Source organism: Salvelinus namaycush, chromosome 5, assembly GCF_016432855.1.
Source record: "Salvelinus namaycush isolate Seneca chromosome 5, SaNama_1.0, whole genome shotgun sequence".
Taxonomy (NCBI): Eukaryota; Metazoa; Chordata; class Actinopteri; order Salmoniformes; family Salmonidae; genus Salvelinus; species Salvelinus namaycush.
The window spans coordinates 23,308,858-23,330,424 of NC_052311.1; the positions used below are offsets into that span (position 1 = coordinate 23,308,858).

At 43.6% G+C, this 21,567-nt stretch overlaps 1 protein-coding gene across 1 annotated transcript in view; it reads left to right on the top strand.

The window, feature by feature from the left end:
• The first annotated feature begins 2,271 nt into the window (after positions 1 to 2,271).
• The window catches only part of LOC120048065 (polycomb group RING finger protein 3-like), a 46,289-nt gene continuing 26,993 nt past the window's right edge, over positions 2,272 to 21,567 (top strand). The window contains exon 1 of the mRNA XM_038993755.1: positions 2,272 to 2,378. The gene's annotated coding sequence lies outside the window, so the exon portion shown is untranslated. The remainder of the gene's footprint in view (positions 2,379 to 21,567) is intronic.

Genomic DNA, 21,567 nt, shown 5'->3' on the forward strand with positions numbered 1-21,567 from the left:
AATAACTGTTTGTTGGGAGCTTCATGAAAGGGGTCGCTATGGTTGAGCATGCTCAAAGCCAAGCGTCGGTTGGAGTGGTTTAAAGCTCGCCGCAATTGGACTCTGGAGCAGTGGAAACGCGTTCTCTGAGGTGATGAATCTCGCTACATAATCTGGCAGTACGACAGACGTATCTGGGTTTGGCGGATGCCAGGAAAATGCTACCTCCCCTATGCATAGTGCCAACTGTAATGTTTGGTGGAGAAGGAACAATGGTCTTGGGCTGTTTTTCATGGTTTGGGCTAGGCCCCTTAGTTCCAGTGAAGGGAAATCTTAACACTGCAGCATACAATTACATTCTAGACGATTCTGTGCTTCCAACTTTGTGGCAAAAGTTTGGGGAAGTTGATTTCCTGTTTCAGCATGACAATGCCCCCATGCACAAAGCGAGGTCCATACAGAAATGGTTTGTTGAGATCGGTGTGGAAGAACTTGACTGGCCTGCACAGAGCCCTGACCTTAACTCCATCGAACACATTTGGGATGAATTGGAACACCGACTGTGAGTCAGGCCTAATTGCCCAACATCAGTGCCCGACCTCACTAATGCTCTTGTGGCTGAATGGAAGCAAGTCCCCGCAGCAATGTTCCAACATCCAGTGGAAAGCATTCCCAGAAGATTGGAGGCTGTTATAGCAGCAAAGGGGGAACCAATTCCTCAAATGTTTTGTGAAATTCAATCAAATCCAAATCAAATCAAATCAAATGTATTTATATAGCCCTTCTTAGATCAGCTGATATCTCAAAGTGCTGTACAGAAACCCAGCCTAAAACCCCAAACAGCAAGCAATGCAGGTGTAGAAGCACTGTGCTAGGAAAAACTCCCTAGAAAGGCCAAAACCTAGGAAGAAACCTAGAGAGGAAGCAGGCTATGAGGGGTGGCCAGTGCTCTTCTGGCTGTGCCGGGTGGAGATTACAACAGAACATGGCCAAGATGTTCAAATGTTCATAAATGACCAGCAAGGTCAAATAATAATAATCACAGTAGTTCTCGAGGGTGCAACAGGTCAGCACCTCAGGAGTAAATGTCAGTTGGCTTTTCATAGCTGATCATTGAGAGTATCTCTACCGCTCCTGCTGTCTCTAGAGAGTTGAAAACAGCAGGTCTGGGACAGGTAGCACGTCCGGTGAACAGGTCAGGGTTCGATAGCCGCATGCAGAACAGTTGAAACTGGAGCAGCAGCACGGCCAGGTGGACTGGGGACAGCAAGGAGTCATCATGCCAGGTAGTCCTGAGGCATGGTCCTAGGGCTCAGGTACTCCGAGAGAGAGAAAGAAAGAAAGAAAGAGAGAAAGAGAGAATTAGAGAGAGCATACTTAAATTCACACATGACACTGGATAAGACAGGAGAAATACTCCAGATATAACAGACTGACCCTAGCCCCACGACACATAAACTACTGCAGTATAAATACTGGAGGCTGAGACAGGAGGGGCCAGGAGACACTGTGGCCCCATCCGATGATACCCCCGGACAGGGCCAAACAGGCAGGATATAACCCCACCCACTTTGCCAAATCACAGCCCCCACACCACTACAGGGATATCTTCAACCACCAACTTACCATCCTGAGACAAGGCCGAGTATAGCCCACAAAGATCTCCGCCATGGCACAACCCAAGGGGGGGCACCAACCCAATCCACTGAACACATCTCAAACATATTGAAAGTGTGATCTTGTAAGAAAGACCTCAGGGCCATTTATAAGCACCCTATTACACAGTAATAATAAAAAATCCCAGCGTCAAAAATATTGCTCTATTTGTCAGTATCATTCTACGTTACTGTACATTTTTAGCACATAAGCACTTTGACTTTTGAGATCGTACTGTAGCCTATAAGCAATGTGCTACATCTCAGGCTTCAAATGTAGGTTGACTGTAATGGCATTACAGAAATCTAACATTAGGCCTACAGCAAAGAAACTTATTCTGACAAGATTCTCCTCATGTCTTACCCAAAAACCAACATTTATTTCATTGTGATTTTCATTGTGATTCCCCAATTTTCTAAACCCTTATATCTGAGTATTTTTTTCTTCTGAGAGTTTCCCTCAGAATTGAGCGGAATTCTAAAATATATCAAAAATGTATAACAATAATTGTTTCTTCGAAATTAATTGGGAGCTCGATACAATGTTGTCTATTCGTCTACTCTCATTCAACCCTCGACTAACCCTCCTCCCCCTCGACTAATCAGCGCATGCTCAGCAAAGCTCCAAGAGGTGTTTCGGCCTGTTTCGGGATTGGCCGGACATTTTCGCCTCTTTGTTTTACTGATAGTGGATTTAAATCGGATTCAACCCAATGTCCAGCGGACTGTACTGTTCCTAAACAGGTTAGTTCTTTTGACATGAAGGATTTTAGGCGTATTAATGCATTAATGCGTCTATTGGTGATTTATGGCTGCGATTTGTATTGTTCTTATTCATTTTTGTCTGTGTCTTTTCCGCTTGGTGGTATGGGCATGCTATACGTGTTGTTTTATGTGCCTATGTGGTAGTGTATGGCGGCGCCGGGCCCTGCAGTTAGACACCGGGATCCTTTTCAAGGAAAAGTGCATTAGAAGGGAGGGTGTGGATAGCAGTGAAGCACTCTTTTTGTTCTATACGACGGGAGCTCTCGTAGACGCTCACATGTCTCCCATAATATTTGTGTTGTTTGGAGCGACAAACCAATCTTTCCCATTGCCTGGAATGTTCTTGAAAAACCATGGTCCACCATTAACCCTTTCGGGCTTCGAAAGTTCGGTGTTAATGCACGAGGGTGTAGTTGTAGCCACCTGATTAAATCTAGACAAAAGAGAGTTCATGATTTTTAGGGGCTATTTCGCCCCCATCTAACTGTATGGAACAGTGACATTGTGGGATTTTGGTGAAGGGTCGAGCCAACAAGTCTCTCTCTTTTGGTAGCTAGATTGATGTCTTGTAATAAGGGACAGCAATATGTCAATTGCTCTGAGGGACAAGCCACAATAGCCAAGTGGCTATAACAAGCTACATTTAGGTGGGTTTTCCTGGCTTCAGCCTATATAGGGATTCAATGGTTTTTTACTGTTGAATAATAACAAAAGGTAGATCACAAAGGCAGGCAGGCACAAACATCCTCAACTTTCATTGTATAATTAACTACTTAGCATATTACTAGCCAATATTCTCTATGTTACTTAACCTGTAAATCATAAATCTATCTCAACATGAACAGCTTCTTCATTCCTGGTTGACATAGGTTATGCAAATGTGGTAATCAGGGAAGAATTGCAGAGAGCCATTCATTGGCTATGTTGAGTGTTGTTGATCAGGATCTCTAGTCCACTCAATCAATGAGACAGTATCATTAGAGCAATAAAGAAAGCTGTATTTCTCTTCATAACAGCCTTTGTTATGAACAGGCTTTTCTAACAAATCCACTCACACTTTACAAAGGAACACAGTAGCCTTACAAAAATTCCACATGAAGGTGTTGATTGCCCCTCGACGGTGGTGTAAATACTGGCCATTAGGCTACAGCTTTGTGTTGTTTTCTCTGTCCATGATGCTATGGCTAGTATGACCAGCAGTGTATAGAATAGTCCATGTGTAAAGTTGCTCTTATACCCGTGGTAACGCTGTAATTAGCCCACTATGACATCAACCTCGTTGTTACATTGTAGTTATTACATTGTAATGAGGTTGAGGGGTTTTGGTCAGTATACAAGGGCCTACCACCTAAATACATTTGACGGAAATGCCAAATTCCAAATCATTTGGGGAATCCACCAACATTTTGGGATTAGGGTCCGTTCAATAAAGTTCTATTCCATACCACATTCTTTGTCAAGGTGTGTTGACTGTTGTTAATAATGATAATCCACAATCAGTGACCAGCAGAGCAAAACAACAGATGAACCATAAACCAGACATCACCCCCTTGAACCATATCTCACTACACCCCTTCTTGAAATTATGTCAGCATATACAGACACAAGAAAATGGTAACACATAATGTTGTTATAGACCTGGTGAATGACAAGGCCTATTCATTTTGTGAATAAAACCAGACCTGTGTTGGCCTGTCACTTTTTCTACACTCGTGAGGGGATTAGGATTACACCCGTAGAGGGGATTAGGATTACACCCGTAGAGGGAAGTAGGTCCTAACTGTAACAGTTTACTTCCCTGACTGTTGCTGTTGTATGTCAACATTAGTGCCGGGACGATACCAGTATCGCGATACTTGTTAGTATCGTAGCAAGGAAACAAAACACAAAGCGGATTTAATTTCTTTAGGAAAACAGGTATAATGTTGGAAACAAACATCATTATGTTGTCATCCAGAGTCACATGTATTTATTTTCCAAACTACAGCACACAATATTTTACATCCAGCAGGTTTTTAAAGGACTGAAGAGTTAGGTCTGCTTTGTGTTTTCATTTTTGCAATGGAAAAAAATATTGCAATACTGGTATTGTCACAGCCTTAGAAACATATCGAAAACTGGTTCACACAACAGGTTATGTAAGTAAATTCAGTCGTTTAACACACACACGTGGTTTGACATACAGTGCCTTTGGAAAGTATTCAGACGCCTTGACTTTTTCCACATTTTGTTAAATTACAGCCTTATTCTAAAACTTGTTGAATTGTTTTTTTGTTCTCTACATACAATACCCCATAATGACAAAGCAAAAACAGTTAAAATATTGCAAATTTATGGGGGGGGGGGTGATTTAAATATCAGCATTCAGACCCTTTACTCAGTACTTTGTTGAAGCTCCTTTGACAGCGATTACAGCCTTGAGTCTTCTTGGATATGACGCTACAAGCTTGGCACACCTGTATTTGTGGAGTTTCTCACATTCTTCTCTGCAGATCCTCTCAAGCTCTGTCAAGTTGGATGGGGAGCGTTGCTGCACAGCTATTTTCAGGTCTCTCCAGAGATGTTAGATCGGGTTCAAGTCTGGGCTCTGGCTGGGCCACTCAAGGACATTCAGAGACTTGTCACGAAGCCACTCCTACGTTGTCTTGGCTGTGTGCTTAGGATCGTTGTCCTGTTGGAAGGTGAACCTTCTCCCCAGTCTGAAGTCCTGAGCGCTCTGGAGCAGGTTTTCATCAAGGATTTCTCAGTACTTTGCTTCGTTCATCTTTGCCTCAATCCTGACTAGTTTCCCAGTCCCTGCTGCTGAAAAACATCCCCACTGCATGATGCTGCCACCAACATGCTTCACCGTAGGGATGGTGCCAGGTTTCCTCCAGAAGTGACGCTTGGCATTTAGGCCAAAGAGTTCAATCTTGGTTTCATCCGACCAGGGAATCTTGTTTCTCATGGTCTGAGAGTCTTTAGGTGCCTTTCGGAAAACTCCAAGAGGGCTGTCATGTGCCTTTTACTGAGGAGTGGCTCCCGTCTGGCCACTCTACCAAACAGGCCTGATTGGTGGAGTGGTGTGGAAATGGTTGTCCTTCTGGAAGGTTCTCCCATCCACAGAGAAACTCTGGAGCTCTGTCAGAGTGACCATTGGGTTCTTGGTCACCTCCCTGACCAAGGCCCTTCTCCCCGACTGCTCAGTTTGGCCTGACGGCCAGCTCTAGGAAGAGTCTTGGTGGTTCCAAACATCTTCCATTTAAGAATGATGGCCACTGTGTTCTTGGAGACCTTCAATGCTGCAGAAATGTTTTGGTACCCTTCCCCAAATCTGTGCCTCGACACAATCCTGTCTTGGAGCTCTACGGACAATTCCTTCGACCTCATGGCTTGATCAAAGGAACAACTACTGATTTTAGATCCACTGGCTGTTACTTACTAAGTTTGGCAGATGGGCCTATAGCCTGTTAGTGTTTCCCCAAGCCGTGGAATATGGCCTATCATTCATGCATTTAGCCACATCTCTGAATTCTAGCTTACTGATGGGCACTGGACTGAATCCAGATACACTTGTCAATTCAGCCAATTTGAGATTGGTAATGTGAAGGCTGTGTGAAGCAATTCAAGTTACCCAATCCCAAATCACACACTAGACCCTACGTCCTATGGTCTTCTGGATGTCTGAGAGGAATACATGTTCAGTGTGTCACTTTAACTTGTTACCACACTATTGCCATGTTATTCCCACTTTAGTCTGTGTTGCAATGTAAAGTTCTCCCTTAATTTCAGTCAAAGTAACAGACAAATACGATTTATTTGAGAAACATCTGTGACAATTGTGTGGGGCAACGGCTAGTCTACCAAATACAGACTCAATGACGATTCAACTGTGTGTTAGCTTTCAGGCGGGCTAAAATGTTCAAATTGGATGTTTCGGCTGTGTTCATGAACCGAATAGGTTGTGACTTGCTTATATAGGGCCGGTTCCAATTTCTAATGGTGTAATGTCTGTATTGAAGGTTCCGTTTTAAGATGTGTTAGTTTACAACAGCCTTTTTGTGGAGGTGTTGAAGTCTAACGTTTAACATAGCTCTGTTTTTTTTTAACAATGGCAAGAGGACTGCACAAAATCATTACAGTGTTTACATACAACACATTTCTTTGTTTCCTGCTCTCGAGAAGGATATATAGAACCTTCAGATGGCTGCTCTCTACTCTCTCTCTCATTGTTCTCATTGCTTCAAACTCTTTATCCACAGTCAAGCACCCTGTGTCATCACACTAGTCCTTGCACTGCTGCACCCATTTAGGGTGGAGTGACCTAAAGGGAACTCTCAGGTGCCAGACTCTATAGCAAGTTATTACTTTACTCGTGGGTCAGTGGTGTCATTCCCCTATGGGTCAGTAGAGAGGCCACTTGGACCTAAGGAGGCTGACTGACACTGACAGGTTGAATTCAGCGGGATCATGCCTGGCATGTACTTTACTAATTAAAACTAAAGGCCATGGCAGCCCGAAACACAACTGTTTTATACTAGAAGTCACAAAAATGACCTCTTTTTTTTAAAGCGAGTGAAAGTTGTCTTGATCAAATAATTTTTGACTGCATGTCCAAATGTGAGATTGTTGATGCACTGTCCACCTACAACCAAGCCTATACCAGTTCAAAAGACATAACAAACACACCTTGAAATTAACTAATGAACAATCATTCATCCTGTTTTTGTCATGTGTTTCAAGAAAATTATTTATTAAGGCTACATTAATGCTGAAAGGCCATAGCCTTCCATTAGCTTAAATAACACCAACTGGCCTCGTCAAGTGTATCTGAACATAGAGCCTTAACTGGAACACTAGCCATGGTTTAGTTTGTGTCATGCCAGACAATCTTTGAAGTAACAATTGGTTTAGGATAGACTTCATAAGTGGAAATATAAGCTCCCCCAGCCAAACCCTCTCCTACGATGCTGGGCCAATTGTGCGCCACCCTATAGGACTCCCAATCACGGCCGGTTGTGATACAGCCTGGGATCTAACCCAGGTCTGTAGTGATGCCTCTAGCACTGCGATGCAATGCCTTAGACCTCTGCGCCACTCGGGAGGCCCCCAAAGTTCTCTTAAACAAAGTTTTTAGCTGATGGTCTGTGCTACTGAGTTAATGAAAGAGAACAACATGGCTTGTTTGTTCCTTACCCCCTCCCCCTGTCTCACTCCTGTTGCAGTAGTCTGATCAAATCAAATCAAATTTTATTGGTCACATACACATGGTTAGCAGATGTTAATGCGAGAGTAGTGAAATGCTTGTGCTTCTAGTTCTGACCGTGCAGTAATATCTAACAAGTAATCTAACAATTTCACAACAACTACCTTATACACACAAGTGTAAAGGAATGAATAAGAATATGTACATATAAATATATGGATAAGCTATGGCCGAACAGCATAGGCAAGATGCAGTAGATGGTATAGAGTACAGTATATACATATGAGATTAGTAATGTAGGGTATGTAAACATGATATAAAGTGGCATTGTTTAAAGTGACTAGTGATACATTTATTACATCCAATTTTGAATTATTAAAGTGGCTAGAGATTTGAGGCAGTATGTTGGCAGCAGCCACTCAATGTTAGTGATGACTGTACTTTGATGCACCTGTACTGACCTCGCCTTCTGGATGATAGCGTGTTTTTGGTGACAAGCCAAATTTCTTCAGCCTCCTGAGGTTGAAGAGGCGCTGTTGCAGAGGCGCTCTTCACCACACTGTCTGTGTGGGTGGACCATTTCAGTTTTCCGTGATGTGTACGCCGAGGAATTTAAAACTTTACACCTTCTCCACTACTGTCCCGTTGATGTGGATAGGGGGGTGCTCCCTCTGCTGTTTCCTGAAGTCCACGATCATCTCCTTTGTTTTGTTGATGTTGAGTGTGAGGTTATTTTCCTGACACCACACTCCGAGGGCCCTCACCTCCTCCCTTGTAGGCTGTCTCGCCATTGTTGGTAATCAAGCCTACCACTGTAGTGTCGTCTGCAAACTTGATGATTGAGTTGGAGGCGTGCATGGCCACGTAGTCATGGGTGAACAGGGAGTACAGGAGAGGGCTGAGAACGCACCCTTGTGGGGCCCCAGTGTTGAGGATCAGCGGGGTGGAGATGTTGTTTCCTACCCTCACCACCTGGGGGCGGCACGTCAGAAAGTCCAGGACCCAGTTGCACAGGGCAGGTCGAGACCCAGGGTCTCGAGCTTAATGACGAGTTTGGAGGGTACTATGGTGTTAAATGCTGAGCTGTAATCGATGAACAGCATTCTTACATAGGTATTTCTCTTGTCCAGATGGGTTAGGGCAGTGTGCAGTGTGATTGCGATTGTGTCGTCTGTGTTCCTATTGGGGCAGTAAGCAAATTGGAGTGGGTCTAGGGTGTCAGGTAGATATGATCCTTGACTAGTCACTCAAAGCACTTCGTGATGACGGAAGTGAATGCTACAGTCGTTTAGCTCAGTTACCTTAGCTTTCTTGGGAACAGGAACAATGGTGTCCCTCTTGAAGCATGTGTGAACAGCAGACTGGGATAGGGATTGATTGAATATGTCCGTAAACACACCAGCCAGCTGGTCTGCGCATGCTCTGAGGACGCGGCTAGGGATGCCGTCTGGGCATGCAGCCTTGCGAGGGTTAACACGTTGGCTGCGGTGAATGAGAGCACGCAGGTTTTGGTAGCGGGCCGCATCAATGGCATTGTATTGTCCTCAACGTGAGCTATGAAGTTGTGTAGTTTGTCTGGGAGCAAGACATCGCTGTCTGCGACGGGGCTGGTTATCTTTTTGTAATCCGTGATTGACTGTAGACCCTGCCACATACGTCTCGTGTCTCGAGTTGTTGAATTGTGACTGTACTTTGTCTCCGTACTGATGCTTAGCTTGTTTGATTGCCTTGCGAGGGAGGGCTTTGTATGCGTCGCGGAAGTTAGAGTAGCAATGATCCAGAATTTTTGCCAGCCCGGGTCGAGCATTCGATATGCTGATAAAATTTAGGGAGCCTTGTTCTCAGATTAGCGAGTACGTGGTTTCCAGTTTGCATAGAGTCCAATGAAGTTCTTTCAGGGCCGTCGAGGTGTCTGCTTGGGGGGGATATACACGGCTGTGATTATAATCAAAGAGAATTCTCTTGGTAGATAATGCGGTCGGCGTTTGATTGTAAGGAATTCTAGGTCAGGTGAACAAAATGACTTGAGTTCCTGTATGTTGTTATGATCACACCACGACTCGTTAATCATAAGGCATACACCCACGCCCTTCTTCTTACCAGAGAGATGTTTGTTTCTGTCGGCGCGATGCGTGAAGAAACCGGGTGGTTGTACCGACTCTGATAACGTATCCCGAGTGAGCCATGTTTCCATGAAACAGAGAATATTACAATCTCTGATGTCTCTCTGGAAGGCAACCCTTGCTCGAATTTCATCTACCTTGTTGTCAAGAGACTGGACATTGGCGAGTAGTATACTCGGGAGCGGTGGGCGGTGTGCCCGTCTACGGAGCCTGACCAGAAGACCGCTCCGTCTGCCCCTTCTGCAGCTCCGTTGTTTTGGGTCGCCTACTGGGATCCGATCCATTGTCCTGGGTTGTGGTCCAAACAGAGGATCCGCTTCGGGAAAGTTGTATTCCAGGTCGTAATGTTGGTAAGTTGACGTTGCTCTTATATCCAATAGTTCCTCCCGGCTGTTTGTAATAAGACTTAAGATTTCCTGGTGTAACAGTGTAAGAAATAATACATAAAAAAACAAAATACTGCATAGTTTCCTAAGAACGCGAAGTGAGGCGACCATCTCTGTCGGCGCCATCATCATGATGATGATGTAAGGGTTTCTTCTCCTTGATAATGTCTGTGTGTCTCCTTGATTATGTCTGTGTTCTATGCGCTACCCGAGATGGGTTCCATTTTTTCAAACTACAGCAACCACTGTCCAATGCCTTACTCCGTACATAAACTGACCAGGGAATCAGCTCGGGCCTAAATGCACTACATAAAAGAAGGCCTTCTGGCATCCCATCACGTTAGTGCAGCTTGCTTCACTTTTGATCACTTGTATTGTCTGTCTGTCCCTACTGGCACCAACTCTCATTCACGAGTCAGTCAGGACCTTCAGAGTATTTAGAAGGGTAGAATAAACAGTGTGTGTGTGTGTGTGTGCGCACGCGCGAATGCACGTGTGTGTGTGTTGTGTGTGTTTTTGAAGTGAATCCAATGCATCCTGGCTCTCTCTGTTGAAACAGGCCTCAGTGTCCGACTCTCAGGCTGGCACCCGGTCTACACTGGACCCAAACACTCCACTGCCCACAGGCTGCCAACAGGGGCTCATTGTGATGCCAATGTGTGTGTGTGTCTGTTTCTGTGTGTATGCCATCATCAGCATTGACACACAACCCATCAATGACTGGATGTGTGTGCGTGTGTGTTTGTGTAGACCTACAGGCTTAGCCTTTATTTATTTCTGAGAAATACATCTCTAGTATTGTGTGTGTGTGTGTGTGTGTGTGTGTGTGTGTCATTCTGCATGAGCATGGTCTGCACCAGGCAAGGCTTTATGAGGTTCCTATTAACTTAGATATGACACATGATCCACCCTGTCGGCTCACCTCAGGGTCAAGTCAGGGCACTTTGATTGAACTCTTCAAGCTGTTGTACCCTGAAATGAACTCTCTCTAGGGTAAATCCATTAGAATTCAATAACTTTTTGACTGCACCCCTTGTGATTTTAAATGAAACCTTCCATACATATTTGCCCTTTGTAGAAGTGGTCAGAAAGTTAATTTTTGGACCCGAAATAATAAAACATTCATGAGATAGAGGTGCTCAAAGTTGACCCGTTTTGCAAACCCCACCCTACCATGAGACATCCATGTCTTCATCACTGGAGGAGATTGAGATTGAGACGGTTGAGATTGGTATCATTTGAAAGGTGACAAACAGCGTTGTCAAACTATTGTATCATTTCTAGGATTTAAAATAAAAAACAATCCATACTTTTTTAACCTTTTAACATCAATTATCTAAAAACGGTAGGGATGACCAGGGATGTTCTTTTGATAAGTGTGTGAATTAGACCATTTTATTGTCCTGCTAAGCATTCAAATATAATGAGTACTTTTTGGTGTCAGGGAAAATGAATGGAGTAAATAGTACATCATTTTCTTTAAGAATGTAGTGATGTGTCAGGGAAAATGTATGGAGTAAAAAGTACACTGCTCAAAAAAATAAAGGGAACACTTAAACAACACAATGTAACTCCAAGTCAATCACACTTCTGTGAAATCAAACTGTCCACTTAGGAAGCAACACTGATTGACAATACATTTCACATGCTGTTGTACAAATGGAATAGACAACAGGTGGAAATTATAGGCAATTAGCAAGACACCCCCAATAAAGGAGTGGTTCTGCAGGTGGTGACCACAGACCACTTCTCAGTTCCTATGCTTCCTGGCTGATGTTTTGGTCACTTTTGAATGCTGGCGGTGCTTTCACTCTAGTGGTAGCATGAGACAGAGTCTACAACCCACACAAGTGGCTCAGGGAGTGCAGCTCATCCAGGATGGCACATCAATGCAAGCTGTGGCAAGAAGGTTTGTTATGTCTGTCAGCGTAGTGTCCAGAGCATGGAGGCGCTACCAGGAGACAGGCCAGTACATCAGGAGACGTGGAGGAGGCCGTAGGAGGGCAACAACCCAGCAGCAGGACCGCTACCTCCGCCTTTGTGCAAGGAGGAGCACTGCCAGAGCCCTGCAAAATGACCTCCAGCAGGCCACAAATGTGCATGTGTCTGCTCAAACGGTCAGAAACAGACTCCATGAGGGTGGTATGAGGGCCCAACGTCCACAGGTGGGGGTTGTGCTTACAGCCCAACACCGTGCAGGACGTTTCGCATTTGCCAGAGAACACCAAGATTGGCAGATTCGCCACTGGCGCCCTGTGCTCTTCACAGATGAAAACAGGTTCACGCTGAGCACATGTGACAGACGTGACAGAGTCTGGAGACGCCGTGGAGAACGTTCTGCTGCCTGCAACATCCTCCAGCATGACCGGTTTGGCGGTAGGTCAGTCATGGTGTGGGGTGGCATTTCTTTGGGGGGCCGCACAGCCCTCCATGTGCTCGCCAGAGGTAGCCTGATTGCCATTAGGTACCGAGATGAGATCCTCAGACCACTTGTGAGACCATATGCTGGTGCGGTTGGCCCTGGGTTCTTCCTAATGCAAGACAATGCTAGACCTCATGTGGCTGGAGTGTGTCAGCAGTTCCTGCAAGAGGAAGGTATTGATGCTATGGACTGGCCCACCCGTTCCCCAGACCTGAATCCAATTGAGCACATCTGGGACATCATGTCTCGCTCCATCCACCAACGCCACGTTGCACCACAGACTGTCCAGGAGTTGGCGGATGCTTTAGTCCAGGTCTGGGAGGAGATCCCTCAGGAGACCATCCGCCACCTCATCAGGAGCATGCCCAGGCGTTGTAGGGAGGTCATACAGGCACGTGGAGGCCACACACACTACTGAGCCTCATTTTGACTTGTTTTAAGGACTTTACATAAAAGTTGGATCAGCCTGTAGTGTGGTTTTCCACTTTAATTTTGAGTGTGACTCCAAATCCAGACCTCCATGGGTTGATAAATTTGATTTCCATTGATAATTTTTGTGTGATTTTGTTGTCAGCACATTCAACTATGTAAAGAAAAAAGTATTTAATAAGAATATTTCATTCATTCAGATCTAGGATGTGTTATTTTAGTGTTCCCTTTATTTTTTTGAGCAGTGTACTTAATTCTCTTTAGGAATGTAGTTAAGTAAAGTAAAAGTTGTCAAAAATATAAATAGTAAAGTACAGATACCCCCAAAAACTACTTAAGTAGTACTTTCAAGTATTTTTACTTCAGTACTTTACATCACTGCAGACATTACCATTTATGTTGACATTCGATGGTGGGTGGACCGGCGTTCATCTTTGTGGTAGTAATTAGAAGGTAAAATTTCAATTAAATGTACATTTCAATGGTGTACCAGTCCAATTGCAGTGGTCTGAAGGGAAAGGTCCATTCTATTCATTCTATTTCTATGATTGAAATGACACCCAGCTGTATTCAAGAACATGTTGTCTCTAAACTGATGGATGGCACAACACAAAAACCTCAAATGATGTGAAATAGGGTCTAAGCTACAACAGAGTTGACGTGTTTTTAGATAATTGTCGTTAAAGATGTAAAACTGTCAATTTTTATAAAAAATGTATAACATGTTCAAGAAATAATACAATTGTTTGACCACACACTAAATGATATCAAACTCCACCGTTTATCATTTCCAATGATGAAGACATGGATGTCTCGTTGTAGGGTGGGGTATGCAAAATGGGTCAACTTGAGCACCTCTATCTCGTGAATGTTTTGCCATTCAGGTCCAAAAAGTCACTTTCTGACCACTTCTTCCATGGGCAAACATATATGAAAAGTTTTGTTTAAATCAAAATTGATGCCGTCAAAAAGTTATTGATTTGAAATGGATTCACTCTCCATCCACCACTGCTAGCCTATTTCTGTTAGCAGGCAGTGTGGTCTAGTCTTCACTAGGCTAACTCTATGTAAAACCTCTCACCCAGATTCAAATGAGTTTTCTATTTGATTTATTTATTCTATCATTGTATCATATAGGCTATTCTATGAGACAACATTTGACTTTAGCAACTCACTTTCATTGAATTTTCAGATGATACAAAATTGAAATTGAAAATTCTATTGTAAATCGAAGACTGATACGAGCTACAAGTTGCGGTGCACTGTGCAGTTATGGTTTTACTCAATACTGCAATATGTGGATGTTCTCATCTTATAGATCAGGAACATTTATGTGACATTTATAATGTCTATAATGTAGTAGGCCTATAATTGTGTGCATTCAAAATTCAAAATGTCCAACAATGCTATACCTTTCCCTCACTCTAACAGATCTGACATGTTGTAACTCAACTGATCCTAGTATTCCTATAAGTCAGCCGTCTTTCATGCTGCAGAACCTTTGAGGCTCTTTGACACCAGACACAGATCTACAAAAACAAAGATCCTCATGTTGTAGCCAAGCAAAACAAGATATAAATGCTCCTTTACACTCCTGTCTCAGAATAAAGTAGACTGCTGTGACTTTTATCACAGTCTGTGTAAAGTACAGTGATGTTTTGTCATAAAATATCAATGTTCTCAGATTCATGATCTGGAGAAAAAACTAAAAGAATCCATTATCTTACCTTGACTATCTTGACGTTTTACTGTTATTCAACCAGAGATGGTTGGTCCTGCGTGGCTCAGTCATTAGAGCTCTTGCAACACCAAGAGTCATGGTTTCAATTCCCACTGCGGGCACCCATATGGGAAATGTATGCACACATGACAGTTGCTTTGGATAAAAGCGTCTGCTAAATGGCTATTAATATATGGTATATAGGGTTGTAACAGACTTTGATGCAACCAGGAAATGCTCAAATTCAATCCATTACAGATAAAGGACAAAAACACAAAGGAATCACTCAGGATGTTCACGCTGTGTTTTAAGGACATGTGTGGTTTTGCCTCAAGATCCAATGACGTGACTTCCTGAGAGGAACCGCTTACAGGGTTTGTTTGTTTTATGCATTAGCACCTTAGATACAGCGTAAACATTCTGAATCAACCTGCAGTGTTTTCTTCTGAATCGGCAATTGAAAAGCCGTGGCGTGCTTGAAACACCATAGCACATCCGTCATGAGTCACCTCTACCACACTCATTTCTGGATAAGGGATAAAGAGGACCTATTTCAGCATCAATCACGTTGCCTGTGTATTGAGGACGACATTAGTTATAGGCCCAGTTCACTCAGAGCAGTTTGGACAAGCATTCACTCTAGATTGGCTAGATCGACTTGTCAATGGTGGGTCAATGTGATGTTCTCTGACATCCAGTGTCGTGTTGAATGACTGTGCCTCCGTCAGGAACCTGCAGGTGTTGCGGTTCAACCGAACTTTCAGCACCTTCATTTATACATGGGAAGTTCATAGGATCATGTCAATTTGGGTGTCAAATAAAAGCTAAGAGTCTATATTTTTGAGAAATTAAGGCATATATACATTTTTCAGCCATTTTCCACCCATTGGGAAAAAGCAAAGGCTTTGATTTCTGGTCAAACAGATGGAAAAGGACTCTTAGAAAACGTCGACCAGAAAAAGCAAAGGCTTTGATTTCTGGTCAAACAGATGGAAAAGGACTCTTAGAAAACGTCGACCAGAAAAAGTCTTAAAACGTATCAGAAATACATCAAAAGACAATAAAGACCCCTGTCAAATAATATCAACAAGAAAGAGAAATTGTTTACCTTCTGTAAGTTCAAGAATCATTGCCTTGTAATTCTGTTTGTGTTTTTAAAGATATCAAGTTTGTTTATGAATTATTAAGTGAATTACATAAAAATCTGGAATCAAATTACTGCAAAGAAATTGGCTCCAATCATAGTAGTCACAAACCACTGTTGGGTCACCTGCTACTGTCTTCCCTTCCACTGGCATACTGTTATGTTCAGCTCATAACTATTTTCTTTGTCTTTCTGTTATCTGGTGGTCAAAGCAAGGCTGTGAAAACAGTCTGGACAACTCCTCCCTCTCACTCTCCAACTCGCTCTTCTCTCTCTCTCTCTCTCTCCAGTTAATGCCACTTCTCCCAGCTCTTACTGACACCTACCACCTACCCTCTTTCCATTTACTGTAACCAGCAACCTTACCTACTGAGCACCGACTGACACTGGACATCCGTGGATGTTGGTTGGAAAGTGGTTGAAATTTGGTCAGTCCGCCCAGGCCGGACCAAATCCGAACCAATCATAGACGTCGATGTTTCACAAGTTTGGACAGCACAGGACAGTACACTTACAGTAGATCACAATAGAGAACAGTACAGTAAAGGAAAGTAGAGTACATTATAGTACTGTACAGTATAGTTCAGTACACTAGAGCACACTAGAGAAGAGTAAAGTACAATGTACTGAACTCTACTGTGCTGTGTTGTTCAGTGCTGGGCTGTACTGTGCTCTACTGTGCTGTGTTGTTCAGTGCTGGGCTGTACTGTGCTCTACTGTGCTGTGTTGTTCAGTGCTGGGCTGTACTGTGCTCTACTGTGCTGTGTTGTTCAGTGCTGGGCTGTACTGTGCTCTACTGTGCTGTGTTGTTCAGTGCTGGGCTGTACTGTGCTGTGTTGTTCAGTGCTGGGCTGTACTGTGCTCGACTGTGCTGTGTTGTTCAGTGCTGGGCCGTACTGTGCTCTATTGTGCTGTGTTGTTCAGTGCTGGGCCGTACTGTGCTCTACTGTGCAGTGTTGTTCAGTGCTGGGCTGTACTGTGCTCTACTGTGCTGTGTTGTTCAGTGCTGGGCTGTACTGTGCTCTACTGTGCTGTGTTGTTCAGTGCTGGGCTGTACTGTGCTCTACTGTGCTGTGTTGTTCAGTGCTGGGCTGTACTGTGCTCTACTGTGCTGTGTTGTTCAGTGCTGGGCTGTACTGTGCTCTACTGGACTGTGTTGTTCAGTGCTGGGCTGTACTGTGCTCTACTGTGCTGTGTTGTTCAGTGCTGGGCTGTACTGTGCTCTACTGTGCTGTGTTGTTCACTGCTGGGCCGTACTGTGCTCTACTGTGCTGTGTTGTTCAGTGCTGGGCCGTACTGTGCTCTACTGTGCTGTGTTGTTCAGTGCTGGGCTGTACTGTGCTCTACTGTGATGTCCAAACTTGTGAAACGTAGACGTCTATGATTGGTTCAGATTGTTTCAAATGTGGTCTTTTTGGGGGGGGCGGAGGCCATTACAATAAATGCCAGTGTTTAGAATAATACCCAAATATGCAAAATAAGGATATTCCATATTACTACGTTTGTGTACCTATTTCGAGATACATCACCATGAAGAGAATGAATTATGCATTTCTGTATAGTACAGATCAGGGACCCATGATGTAATACTGTTACTATAATTCCGTTACCGGGTGTAAATCCACTTCACCTACTGTAGATCAATAACCAAAATATTTTTTGCAAACTCAAGGTGTCATTCTTTCAGCAGATGTTTTTGAATCTTAATTGGGAGCAGATATTTAACGGAGTTTCTGGAAAACATGGTCACATAAAAAATTGAGGTAGATTTTACAGTAATTCTGTTACCAAACTTTGCATTTGCACAGTTCTTCCAGTAAATGTGTTTTTGTGAAAGTCCTTGTGCATAGAGTTGTATGGTTTGTTAAACTTTGAAGTCAATGTTTTTTGTTTGGCATACATTTTAAAGTGAAAAATCTGAGTCAAAGCATAATTCCGGTACCGTGGAATTGCCCTTATCGTCTTATCAACTTTGAATTGTCGTACATTCATTGATGAAGCACTCTCGTTCAGTTGTCTCTGTAAGAGGCTTGGTCCGGAGTCGAACAGGTCTTGAGAAAAATGTCATTGAAAGCAAGTAGTAAATACAACCCAGTAGTGAACAAAACACAGGATGTAAACACTGGGTCATTTTGATACGGCAGGATGTAAACACTGGGTCATTTTGATACGGCAGGATGTAAACACTGGGTCATTTTGATACGGCAGGATGTAAACACTGGGTCCTTTTGATACGGCAGGATTAAAAAAACACTGGGTCATTTTGATACGGCAGGATATAAACACTGGGTCATTTTGATACGGCAGGATGTAAACACTGGGTCATTTTGATACGGCAGGATGTAAACACTGGGTCATTTTGATACGGCAGGATATAAACACTGGGTCATTTTGATACGGCAGGATGTAAACACTGGGTCATTTTGATACGGCAGGATGTAAACACTGGGTCATTTTGATACGGCAGGATGTAAACACTGGGTCATTTTGATACGGCAGGATGTAAACACTGGGTCATTTTGATACGGCAGGATGTAAACACTGGGTCATTTTGATACGGCAGAATGTAAACACTGGGTCATTTTGATCCGGCAGGATGTAAACACTGGGTCATTTTGATCCGGCAGGATGTAAACACTGGGTCGTTTTGATACGCCAGGATGTAAACACTGGGTCTTTTTGATACGGCAGGATGTAAACACTGGGTCTTTTTGATACGGCAGGATGTAAACACTGGGTCATTTTGATACGGCAGGATGTAAACACTGGGTCATTTTGATACGGCAGGATGTAAACACTGGGTCATTTTGATACGGCAGGATGTAAACACTGGGTCATTTTGATACGGCAGGATGTAAACACTGGGTCTTTTTGATACGGCAGGATGTAAACACTGGGTCATTTTGATACGGCAGGATGTAAACACTGGGTCATTTTGATACGGCAGGATGTAAACACTGGGTCATTTTGATACGGCAGGATGTAAACACTGGGTCGTTTTGATACGCCAGGATGTAAACACTGGGTCTTTTTGATACGGCAGGATGTAAACACTGGGTCTTTTTGATACGGCAGGATGTAAACACTGGGTCATTTTGATACGGCAGGATGTAAACACTGGGTCATTTTGATACGGCAGGATGTAAACACTGGGTCGTTTTGATACGGCAGGATGTAAACACTGGGTCATTTTGATACGGCAGGATGTAAACACTGGGTCCTTTTGATACGGCAGGATTAAAAAAACACTGGGTCATTTTGATACGGCAGGATATAAACACTGGGTCATTTTGATACGGCAGGATGTAAACACTGGGTCATTTTGATACGGCAGGATGTAAACACTGGGTCATTTTGATACGGCAGGATGTAAACACTGGGTCATTTTGATACGGCAGGATGTAAACACTGGGTCATTTTGATACGGCAGGATGTAAACACTGGGTCATTTTGATACGGCAGAATGTAAACACTGGGTCATTTTGATCCGGCAGGATGTAAACACTGGGTCATTTTGATCCGGCAGGATGTAAACACTGGGTCGTTTTGATACGCCAGGATGTAAACACTGGGTCTTTTTGATACGGCAGGATGTAAACACTGGGTCTTTTTGATACGGCAGGATGTAAACACTGGGTCATTTTGATACGGCAGGATGTAAACACTGGGTCATTTTGATACGGCAGGATGTAAACACTGGGTCATTTTGATACGGCAGGATGTAAACACTGGGTCATTTTGATACGGCAGGATGTAAACACTGGGTCTTTTTGATACGGCAGGATGTAAACACTGGGTCATTTTGATACGGCAGGATGTAAACACTGGGTCATTTTGATACGGCAGGATGTAAACACTGGGTCATTTTGATACGGCAGGATGTAAACACTGGGTCGTTTTGATACGCCAGGATGTAAACACTGGGTCTTTTTGATACGGCAGGATGTAAACACTGGGTCTTTTTGATACGGCAGTATGTAAACACTGGGTCATTTTGATACGGCAGGATGTAAACACTGGGTCATTTTGATACGGCAGGATGTAAACACTGGGTCATTTTGATACAGCAGGATGTAAACACTGGGTCATTTTGATACGGCAGGATTAAAAAAACACTGGGTCATTTTGATACGGCAGGATGTAAACACGTCCTGGGTCATTTTGATACGGCAGGATGTAAACACTGGTTCATTTTGATACGGCAGGATGTAAACACATCCTGGTTCATTTTGATACGGCAGGATGTAAACACTGGGTCATTTTGATACGGCAGGATTTAAACACGTCCTGGGTCATTTTGATACGGCAGGATGTAAACACTGGGTCATTTTGATACGGCAGGATGTAAACACTGGGTCATTTTGATACGGCAGGATGTAATCACTGGGTCATTTTGATACAGCAGGATGTAAACATGTCCTGGGTCATTTTGATACAGCAGGATGTAAACACTGGGTCATTTTGATACGGCAGGATGTAATCACTGGGTCATTTTGATACAGCAGGATGTAAACATGTCTTGGGTCATTTTGATACGGCAGGATGTAAACACGTCCCGGGTCATTTTGATACGGCAGGATGTAAACACGTCCTGGGTCATTTTGATACGGCAGGATGTTAACACTGGGTCATTTTGATACGGCAGGATGTAAACACCCGGTCATTTTGATACGGCAGGATGTAAACATTGGGTCATTTTGATACGGCAGAATGTAAACACTGGGTCATTTTGATACGGCAGGATGTAAACACTGGGTCATTTTGATACGGCAGGATGTAAACACTGGGTCATTTTGATACGGCAGGATGTAAACACTGGGTCATTTTGATACGGCAGGATGTAAACACGTTCCGGGTCATTTTGATATGGCAGGATGTAAACACGTCCCGGGCCATTTTGATACGGCAGGATGTAAACACTGGGTCATTTTGATACGGCAGGATGTAAACACTGGGTCATTTTGATACGGCAGAATGTAAACACTGGGTCATTTTGATACGGCAGGATGTAAACACTGGGTCATTTTGATACGGCAGGATGTAAACACGTCCCGGGCCATTTTGATACGGCAGGATGTAAACACTGGGTCATTTTGATACGGCAGGATGTAAACACTGGGTCATTTTGATACGGCAGAATGTAAACACTGGGTCATTTTGATACGGCAGGATGTAAACACTGGGTCATTTTGATACGGCAGGATGTAAACACGTCCTGGGTCATTTTGATACGGCAGGATGTAAACACGTCCTGGGTCATTTTGATACGGCAGGATGTAAACACGTCCTGGCTCATTTTGATACGGCAGGATGTAAACACGTCCCGAGTCATTTTGATACGGCAGGATGTAAACACGTCCCGAGTCATTTTGATACGGCAGGATGTAAACACGTCCTGGGTCATTTTGATACGGCAGGATGTAAACACGTCCCGGGTCATTTTGATATGGCAGGATGTAAACACGTTCCGGGCCATTTTGATACGGCAGGATGTAAACACTGGGTCATTTTGATACGGCAGGATGTAAACACTGGGTCATTTTGATACGGCAGGATGTAAACACTGGGTCATTTTGATACGGCAGGATGTAAACACTGGGTCATTTTGATACGGCAGGATGTAAACACTGGGTCATTTTGATACGGCAGGATGTAAACACGTCCTGGGTAATTTTGATATGGCAGGATGTAAACACTGGGTCATTTTGATACGGCAGGATGTAAACACTGGGTCATTTTGATACGGCAGGATGTAAACA